The sequence below is a fragment of the Dipodomys spectabilis genome, unplaced genomic scaffold, assembly GCF_019054845.1.
Source record: "Dipodomys spectabilis isolate Male_0828 unplaced genomic scaffold, ASM1905484v1 ptg000051l, whole genome shotgun sequence".
NCBI lineage: Eukaryota > Metazoa > Chordata > Mammalia > Rodentia > Heteromyidae > Dipodomys > Dipodomys spectabilis.
The window spans coordinates 10,069,016-10,079,407 of record NW_024870728.1 but is presented as its reverse complement, the minus strand read 5'-3'; the positions used below and the strand labels follow the sequence as shown (position 1 = coordinate 10,079,407).

The 10,392-nt window shown below is 37.6% G+C and overlaps 1 pseudogene; it reads left to right on the top strand.

Annotated features, from left to right (window-relative positions):
* Positions 1-1,124: 1,124 nt before the first annotated feature.
* LOC122107433 lies at positions 1,125-1,702 on the top strand (annotated as a pseudogene).
* The last annotated feature ends 8,690 nt before the right edge of the window (positions 1,703-10,392 follow it).

Here is a 10,392-nt window from a genome sequence, read left to right as displayed (position 1 = left end):
TGAAATGATTACAGACAAGATGATAAAAGGTTGTTTTGAGAGATCTCTAGCAAAACCAAGGTTTAATGGTGCCAAAAGCCTTTCTATATTGTGAATAAAACCTTTTATCCAGGGGTTGCTAAATTTTTTCACAGTCCAGAAGTGTAATTACATGAAAAAAAATGAAGAAATAAGCAAAAATTAAAAAGCAAGTTAATGAACTGGATGGATCATAGATTATTTTGTTTTGTTTTCCTGGGTACTAGAAACTGTCTACTTGCTAAATAAGCTAACAAGATCAACTATATACATACACATTGCTGGACTTTTATACATCCCTGTCTAGTGTAACTCAAACACACTGGAGACACAGATTTCATGATTCTCTTCATTTTTTTGTCTTAGAAATATTTGACTTACAGTGTACATACTAACACAGTAGTCAGACACAAAACTGTGTTGATGTAGAAACAAGCCAGAGTGCAGGAAGTCATTGTCTTTGATTGTAGCTCTAATCCTAGCAGACAATGTATTTTGATAGCATGACTATTTACATGCATTTGGCCTTACCATCTTCAGGTGGACGAAACACCAATGGTTTGATACTTTGCCTTTGTTAATGCATCAAAACAGTTCACTGACACTCTTAAGCACTTTGACAATGGGCATGAATAGTCTAGAGTTTTCCTTACTAGCCTAGCTACAAGTCTTTTGATTTGCATGATATTTATCAGGTAAGTATAGATTTCATTTCTTCTTGGTTAAGTCTCTTGTGAATACATGCCATTTATTGAAAGAATTCCTATGGGGACCACAGTGTTCTTTTTCCCCCTCGAAACACTTCTGGCACAGAGATAAAGAAAGGAAGGTCTGAAATTTAAAGTGGCCAAGATTTAAACTTGCATAATAGTGCAAGTATGCAATCCCAGCTACCCAAGAAGGTAAAATAATTTCTAAACTAACCAGGGCTACATAGGGATTACAGTGTCCGCCTGGACCACATAGAGAGGCCCTTTCTCAAAAATATATTAAGAAAAAGGAAAGAAGTGACAGAGAGAAGAAAAGGGAAGGGGAAAAGAGGAGGGGAGGGGAGGGCAGAAGTAAAGAGAGGGTAAAAGGGAAGGAGGCGGCTTTGCAGACGCTGCTGTCGCTTGGGGTTACCAGCTGCCAGCCATGGTCAACCCCACCGTGTTCTTCGGCATTGCCGCGGATGGCAAGCCCTTGGGCCGCGTCTGCTTCAAGCTGAAACAAAGTTCCAAAGACAGCAGAAAACTTTCTGCTCTGAGCTCTGGAGAAAAAGGATTTGGTTATAAGGGTTCCTGCTTTCACAGGATTATCCCAGGATTTATGTGCCAGGGTGGTGACTAAACATGCCATAATGGCACTGGTGGCAAGTCCATCTACGGAGAGAAATTTGAGGATATCATCCTGAAGCATACAGGTCCTGGCATCATGTCCATAGCAAATGCTGGACCAAACACAAATGGTGCCCAGTTTTTCATCTGCACTGTCAAGACTGATTGGTTGGATGGCAAGCATGTGGTCTTTGGGAGGGTGAAAGAGGGCATGGAAGTCGTGGAAGCCATGCAGGGCTTTGGGTCTGGAAATGGCAAGACCAGCAAGAAGGTCACCATTACCAACCGCGGACAACTCTAATACATTTGACCTGGTTTACCTTAATCACCAGACCATTCCTTCTGGAGCTCAGGAGCGCACCCTTCCACCCCATCTGCTTTTGATATCCTGTCATCTTTGTGCCCTTACTGCAGTTCTTTGGGTTCCATGTTTTCCTTCCCTCCCCTCCAAATCTAGCTGGATTGCAGAGTTAAGTTTATGATTATGAATAAAAACTAAACAACAAAAAAAGGGAGGGAGGAGAAGGGAAGGGAGGGAAATAGGAAAGGTATTATCTTTGTTCTTAAGCATGTTTAGAACTGCTGAGAGCTAGCTGTAAATTATATAAACAAATAAGAAAATAATCCATCAATCTATGCTATTTGCTTTGGTTTTATAGATAGTTTAGGAGGAAAAATTATATACTATTTCTTGCAATCTTCTTTCATAGCTATGCAGGAACTCTCATTGACATCTCTCTTTTGTTTCCTTCCCAAGGAAGGAAGAGTTGGCAAAAAGACTCACCAAGTATGTGTGTTGGGGGGGAGGGGAAGGCTTTCTTGTATTCTCCATCCGTGCATTCCTCGGAGATGGGAATATCTCCAGTTCACTGGAAGTTCTAGGCAACTGTGGAGTCGCTGTCTCATCTCATATACTGGTTGTCTCCCAGTGACCAACTAATAAATGTTTCCATTTGCCTCTAGTGTTGTTCTGTACTTACTTCCATGTTTCCCCAAAGGTCATTCTAACAATAGTGGCAGTTGTCAACTTTTACCGTCTCCATGGTTTAAATGTCTTTCTGTCAAACTATTAAAAGTAGAAATCTTTGAAGGTTGCAGAAGCTCTGCAATTTCACGCAATCCCATTTATCTAACCTTTCTTTGATTTCTTGTGTTTCTGGGTCTCTGTTAAGAAAATTTCAGCCTGTGCCAAGGAGACCTAGGGTTTCTCCTATTCCATCCTGTAATGTTTAACTGCCCAATAAATGAGTGGGTTAAAGACTTAAAGAGAAACTTCTCTGAAGATGAAAGAAGGATGGCCAATAGACACATGAAGAAATGCTCAACCTCTCTAGCCATAAAAGAAATGCAAATCAAAACAACATTGAGATACCACCTCACCCCAGTTAGAATGGCTATAATCAAGAACTCTAATAACAACAGATGCTGGAGGAGATGCGGACAGAAGGGAACCCTACTGCATTGTTGGTGGGAGTGTAAACTTGTTCAACCACTTTGGAAAGCAGTATGGAGGTTCCTCAAAAAACTCCACATAGAGCTCCCCTATGACCCAGCAATCCCACTTTTGGGCATTTACCCAAATAATCACAAACCAGGCCACACTAAAGCTACCAGCACAACTATATTTATTGCAGCATTATTTACCATAGCTAAGATATGGAACCAACCCAGATGCTTAGATAAATGGATCAAGAAAATGTGGTATATATACACAATGGAATTCTATGCCTCCATCAGAAAGAATGACATTGCCCCATTTGTTAGGAAATGGAAAGACTTGGAAAAAATTATATTAAGCGAAGTAAGCCAGGCCCAAAGAAACACAGGTCCCATGGTTTCCCTTATTTGCAATAACTAGTATATGTCTGAGTCAAGCAGAAAAGGTCGGATAAGTTGATGTTAGGGGAATGAACCCCAAGATAATATTCAAATATTTTTTGTTTTTTTTCCTTTCATGCAATTGTTTCTATCATATTTATAAGATGATTTCTATGTTGCTTTGTATAACCCATACTTCCACTGTTTTTGATGTTGGTATAATTTGTGGAGGAGAAAGGAAAAAACAAATAGTTTAACTAGGGATGCTAGTTAACTAGGTGGACCCATTGCAACAATAAGATGTACAAATCGTTATGTTGAAAAACGAACTTAACAACTTTGGTGGGGGGTGGGGGGAGGACCTGTTGGGGGGAGGGGTGGAGTATGGGAAGGGATGAGAAGGGGAAACAACGGGGAGGCAACAATGCTTGATAAGAAATGTGCTCCTTATCTTGCCCATGTAATTGTGACTTCTCTGTATGGTAGTCTCACAATAAAAATAAAATAAAAGTAGAAATCTATCCTGAAGCTATACCTATACCTATACGGAGGACCTCCAGCATTCTTATGTATTCTTCCTACAGCCCTTTACATAAACAATGTCAAAAATCACATTTTAAATAAGTACAGAGCCTAGATTTAAATGCAAAACTCTGCCTACCTATCTTTCCTATATGTGAAATATTGTTCATTTCCAGGAGAGTAAGTTTCTGGGGTCCTTGGAAACCTTTTACATTAGTAGATTCTGATCTAGTTTCAGACAACCATGAGGTGAAGAGAAAGGAAATCTGTTTTTTGTTTGTTTTTTTTGTAATAATTACTGGAGAGACTTTTAAAATACAGATGCCCAGGATTTTACACACACACATACACACACAAACACACACAGACTTATAAACACATACACACACAGATCTGCCTTCAGGTTGTCTTAGATAGAGCTCCGCATCAATGTTTTTAGAAGATACTTAGAAAATTTTACTGTACAGTCAGAGCACTTAAATGCAAGAAGAGGAAAATATACTTCACCAGAACTTTGAAGCTAATGAAATATATTAAATAGAAGCATTAAGGATTAGCGAGTCTCTATTAATTAACAGAAATATATGGAAGTATAAGAAATCAATACAAAATTGATTATGTCTCTGATATTCAATTAATAGACATTATACTTTATTTATGGAATTACTGAATTACTATTAATAAAATGTTTAAAATATTTATTAGGACACTGATTGGTTGAACACTGGAAAAAATATGTAGAACTCAAGACCCAGATTTATAGGTTTTATAAATTGTCAAAATGTATGTCTTTGTTTCTATAAATTTAGATTCCTCAAAATAATAAAAGAAAACCTTCTTGCTGTGTGCCCTTTTCTAGCCTGTTTTTAAGTCCTTGATCAAGCAAGAATTTATCTTCCTGTTTAGTTCTTTCTCATTGTTCTTGATCCAGACTATTAATATAATGCTTCACTGAGAACTAAATGTTTTCTTTCTTCCTGAGGCTGAAAAATTGAAGTCATGGTCTCACTATTTGAAGAATCTAAAATTTGAACTGAACAGGGGGTTTAGTTACATTGCCATGTTCAAACATTTTTTTATGGAAAATGCTTTATTGCCACTGATTCAAAGCCACAAACATGCTTTGAATCCAATTCAATATATTTCTTATTTGTTTCTGATTTTCTTTTTTTTTCCTTTTAATTATTATTAGAAGGTATAAATTTCCAGAAAAGCTTGGCCCTGACAAGGCCCCATTATTTGCACATGACAAGGTTTATCAGAAACAGTTGGATTTTTGTAAGAAGCCTTTTATGTTTCCTCCATAAAGTATAAATAAATGAAAAGGATTAGACGGAGGAAACGGAGTGTAATTCATCACCAGTGTGAAACATAGTCAACGGGTTACAGATGGATGAACTGAAGAACTTGGGATACTGCTCCAGGCAAGAAAAAAACCCTCTTCCATGAGCCAACCTGACTGACATCTCTAACTTGTGATGTCATCTTAATTTATTAGCCTTCTTTTGCTTTTTGGTGTTTGGTATATAAGTCTAAAGCTGGTCCTGACTCTCGAAAAAAAATCAGTCATAGTTTGATGTTGACTCAAAGCTGTAGTTAACTCTTCTTTCTCCCTCTGCCTCCCATTCTTTCCTCTTCTTTCCCCAAATATACGAAAAATAAGACAATACAAAAACACACAAAGCATTGACCATTGTGATGGTATAGTGGCTCAGAGATATCAGAAATAAAATGTTTAATGGATTTTTCCATTTCAAAGCCAATAATTAGCCATTTAAGGGGAAATGATTTTTATATGTATAAAGTGTGGTATCTCCCTAAACACACAAAGTTGAGGATTTTAGCTATTTTAAGCTAAAACATAATAAAATTACTTTAGCTCGTAGATCTGTCTCTAAGTTGGACTGCTTATCAGGCAGTCTCATTCTTGGTAAAATGAAAATGCATAGCACAATTTCCTCCTTAAATCTATCTGAAATCTACCTTTCAGAAATAAGAGACTTTTCATGTCTCATATTCTCAACTTCCATTTCTATCTAATAATAATAGAGTGCTTTATGGCATATAAATCACATTTCTGCTTAAAAATGACCTTCTTCATGACCTTTTTGTCTCTACCTGTCACCATGTATTCTCCTAGTAATAATAATAATAAGTTCTAGCCAGGAATGAGCACTCAAAATTAGACTGATTCCAAGAACAGCTCTTACAAAGGCTGAGATATAGCTCATTTTGAAGTTAAATAATTTAACAGCTTTCTCCTGAAGTAGACACACACTGGATGTGTCACTTTAAACTGAGAAAAGTTTACTGATAAGGAAAAGTTTACTGAAAAGGAAATAAAGAAAATATACCAGGAAATTTGCAGGCAGACAGAGCTGTCCAAAAACGCTATCATTTTGTACTCTAGAAATTTATTTCCTTTTTAAATTCTAGCCTACTTCTTAGAAGGCACAGAAATTAGAACCTGTCTCCAATCCTTTCAACCTACGGTTCTTTTGATCTTAGAATTCTTCAAAATTTTGAAACACTACCCAATCATGTTTCACTTTAGCAAAAATAGCACATATTCCCTTTGAATTAACACTCAATTATGAAGCTTCAGGACAAACATCGTAAGAACACAACTTTCTAGTCTGAATATCTGCCCAGTAAAGTAGTGCTATTTAATGGTTTAACATTTATTTAGGGGGAAAGAAGGATATAAACCTGAGCTTTAAGAAGCAGGTCCCTGAAAACACTTTAAACGGTCTGATAATAGATAGAGACATTAAGTTCCCTTTTAAGCAAGTCATCTTATTTTTATTTTAAAATGGGTCTAACTCTACACAAATTTTACTTCTTAATGAATCATAATGAGAATGGAGCTTTCTCTTGTTAGGTCAATTTACTACTCAACCTATTCTGCATCCAGGTTGGCTTTTAAGTGTGAGTTCATTTCTACAATCTAAAGACAATTTAAGAAGTATAAGAGACCTGGCCATTCAGTGGCTCAACACATGAATGATTTCCTTCGTACTTGAACTGTTGAAGAGTCTTCTTGAGACACAAATGAAGGAGAAACTTGGCTGCTTCAAAGAGTAGAGAACCACATATCTTTCTAAGCCCATGTCTTAGTGATCACCCGAAAGAATGTAAATAAATTCGCCACAGTAAGAAGGACTCTTTGTCAATGATCTGGGGAGATCAGGTATGTAGAACCTCTTCCTAGACATCCTCTCTCTACCCTATCACATATTGGACATTGAGATGCCTCAAGCAAACAAGGCCAGTTACTTGTATTGAAGCCAATGAGTCTTGAAGTTAACTAATTAGGAAAAGCTTTGTGAATCACAAACTCTCACATCCTTTCCCTGTAGTAACACCTGATTTCTGAGAAACACTGTTCCCTAAGATACTAATTTAAAAGGTTTTGTTTAAAAAAATAATAAGACAAAGTTTCCAGCTGCAAGATGTGATAGAGAATTGTTTTTGCTGGACAACTTCAAAAAAAGGGGTCTCATTTGCATACTACATGTAAGCTCATTGACTGTGACTATCCACATCCTGTTTTAACTCATTAGGTTTCCTTATCAGAGGGAGTTTATCTGAGCTTCCTATGGGCTCTAGAACACATGAGCGATCATGGTCACTGTGGAAACAATACATCAGCCTCACAGTGACATCCCATCTAGCCACACAGAAAGACACATGGCTGTGCTCACTGGTAAGTAAGATGAGTGAAATGGAAGATAAAAGACCCAATTCATATGTGTACACTCTGCCTTTAATAAATGGAACCCCCACATCTGGTTCACTGGCTGACTTCTCATGGGTATCTTCAAGTGGACACATCAAGCATTTCATTTTCTCTTCCTGGAGTTTATGGAGGTTTGGGGAGCCCAGAATGTGGGCATGGTCCTTTCTTCTTCTCCTACTCACATCTGGGTATAACTTCGATTTCTCTCAATTAAAAGTGAATGAGATCACTAGTCAATCGTGTTGCTCAAAGAGAGGTAGAGCCTGAGATCCAATGATACTAACTATTCTGGCATGGAATGGTATGGGAGCCTCAGAGTTCAAAAGGAAACACTGACAGAGTAGAAGAGCCCTTAATGATAAGCAGAAGGAGATGCCAGGAATCACCAGGCTATGAGACTCAGCACTGTCCTGGTTGGTTGCTCCTATCAGCAACTTTTATCTCAGCCCTATCCTTTGACTGTCTCAAATGAGCCAGGTGCTATCTAGCCAGGCTCTGGGAGATCTTCAGGACTGAATTTAAAAGAAGAGTGAATTGGCAGGTGACAGTTGTATTATAGAGGCTTACATTCTTGTTTGTGCTAGCAACAAGCTATTCTTCACTGTCTCTGTCTAGGAGACCTACCACAGGCCCCAGGCCTATCAAAAGCAGTGACACAGTACCAGAAATAACTCAGGGGAGAAAAGACAAATGGTGCTTCTTTTCCTTGTGGAAGTAATGGTTGGTCACATCACACTTTCAATATCAGTGCAAGAAACACAGATGCAAAAACTTCTCTGGACACTTAATTATCTATGGGACTGTTTTCCTTCAACACCAGCCCCTAAGTTTCTAGAGAATGTGGTGTTCTTATTGTTTGTTTTTACTGTTTTTCCTTAAAGTCAAAGTGGCATGGTATCACTCAACACAATCTATACACAAATCACATGGAAAACTGGTTAAAATGAAGATTGTGATACCCGGGACCAGGCCTGGGATCCGAGACATTGCATTTCTAACTGTCTCCAGTGTTACTGCTATGCTGGTCTACCATGCTTTGAGCCCTGTGGCTCAGTGTATTAGACTCATGGTGGAGCTGTTATAGTTGAGAGGTTTACATATCCACAAGCCAATAGGTGAGAGGGTTACATATCCACAAGCCAATCACTCAGTGATCATCCCAAACACCACTGCGTTCCCAAATCGTTTCAAGTTGATGTTAAACGTAGAGGCCACTCTTCTGAAGCCCTGAAGGATCTTTGCTGAAGCTAATTGAGTGAAATGAAAGCATCTTCAGTTTCAATCATTTCCTTTCATTTATCATCACAGTCCATGAACCTCAGAATTTTCCAGCTGATGATGAATTGTGAGTGAACACTATTTGGGGCAGGTTTCAAGTGCCATTACCTACGTATTTCCCTTGTGAGGGCTCAAGGACACCTGAGAACTCTACCTTTTCACCTTCACCTTTGATGGATGGGGCCAAATAGCAGAGAGGGAATTAGGTCAGCATTTGGATAGGTTTGGAATAGTTTTAAAAGGCAGTCTATTGCTATTCACTTCAAGAAAAAAATTAACCTCTGCATTTGTAAAAATACAGTTTAATTACGATTACTTTTTGGTCCAGTCAGTTATCTTGTAAATGTATTCAATTGAAAATATTCATTCAGTTGCTTCATTCGGAAGAACAAACTGTCATTTGCAGAAAACAAGCATGCCTCCTCCAGTTGTTGAAAGTAGTGATATATTAGGTAACAAAGAGTAGGAAAGGTGGTAGGAAACACTTTGAACTTCTAAGGATTACTGATCAACATGGCCTTTGTTATTGGCAAGCAGTAGTATAAAACCTAATACCTTTAGGTAAGCTGCTGTGGATGTAGTGGTCCAAATTCAAGTACATTTCCAAGACCTGATTGTATAACGCTTTGATAATCTGAGGAGGCATCAGTCTTTCCTTCCTACTCTTCTAGAATTTATCATTGAGTTGATGTGTGCTTTGTGGCTTTGCTTTTTACTTGAAGCCAGGAAACCCATCTTTGTTCTCTTGGGGTCCTTCAGAGAACTATCACAGAATCTTGCAGAAAGAGCTCCGCAAATGCTTATTAAGTATAACTTCTTCCCAAATAAAACAATATTGTAGAAACATACTCATTTCTGACTTGGTATAGAGAAGAATGACATGAGGCCAACTCAATATAACACAAAATAAATCTGAAACAATTGCCCTTTTCATTCTGGAAATATCTTGGGGAACATTTCAGGTCAGGTAAAGACAATGACTGAATTCATTCAAAGTGATTGAGAATCATTTAAGAGATAGGATGAAGTGGTTGTAGGATGAATTTCTTACTAGGAAACAGGACATTAGGTATAAATCTAAGTTAATGTGGGAGCCTTGAGTCTTTTGAAATTATCCCAGTAGAATCAGAGAAAATTATACTGACAGTGATCTCTGTTTACAAGAGATGGTGGCATTACTTTTCATTTCATTATTATTGCTTCAGAAGTATACTAATAATCCCCTGATAATAAAAGGTTAAAAAAAACTGTGATTTTGTTTCCATCATTTTCTGACCCAAATACAGAATTCTAACTGTTAAATTTGAACTGTAGCTAAAAGTCAAAGTTTGTTCAGAAATCAACATGGATTCTAAGAGCACAGTAGAGTTGTTTTCTTATTTATTTAAAAAAAAATTAACATTAATCACATGAATACATTTTCAACATAAGTGCTTCCATAAGTTCTTACTTCTTCTTGTCTCCTCTTCTTTTCTCAAACATCCAATGCTCCATGTCCCTCTAATTTTTATTATCCCCAAGTCCCTCTTCTCCTTCCCCTCTTCTCTTCTTCATTGTATCAAATAGGGATCCACTTTCATCATTTCTTTTTATTTGAAGGAACCTCAAGATAGAATTTGACATCAGTTGGGGAAATATGTCACAAGGGAGCCTTCATGGAAGTCCAGTCATAGAACATAAATTGCAATAACATTTTTAAAA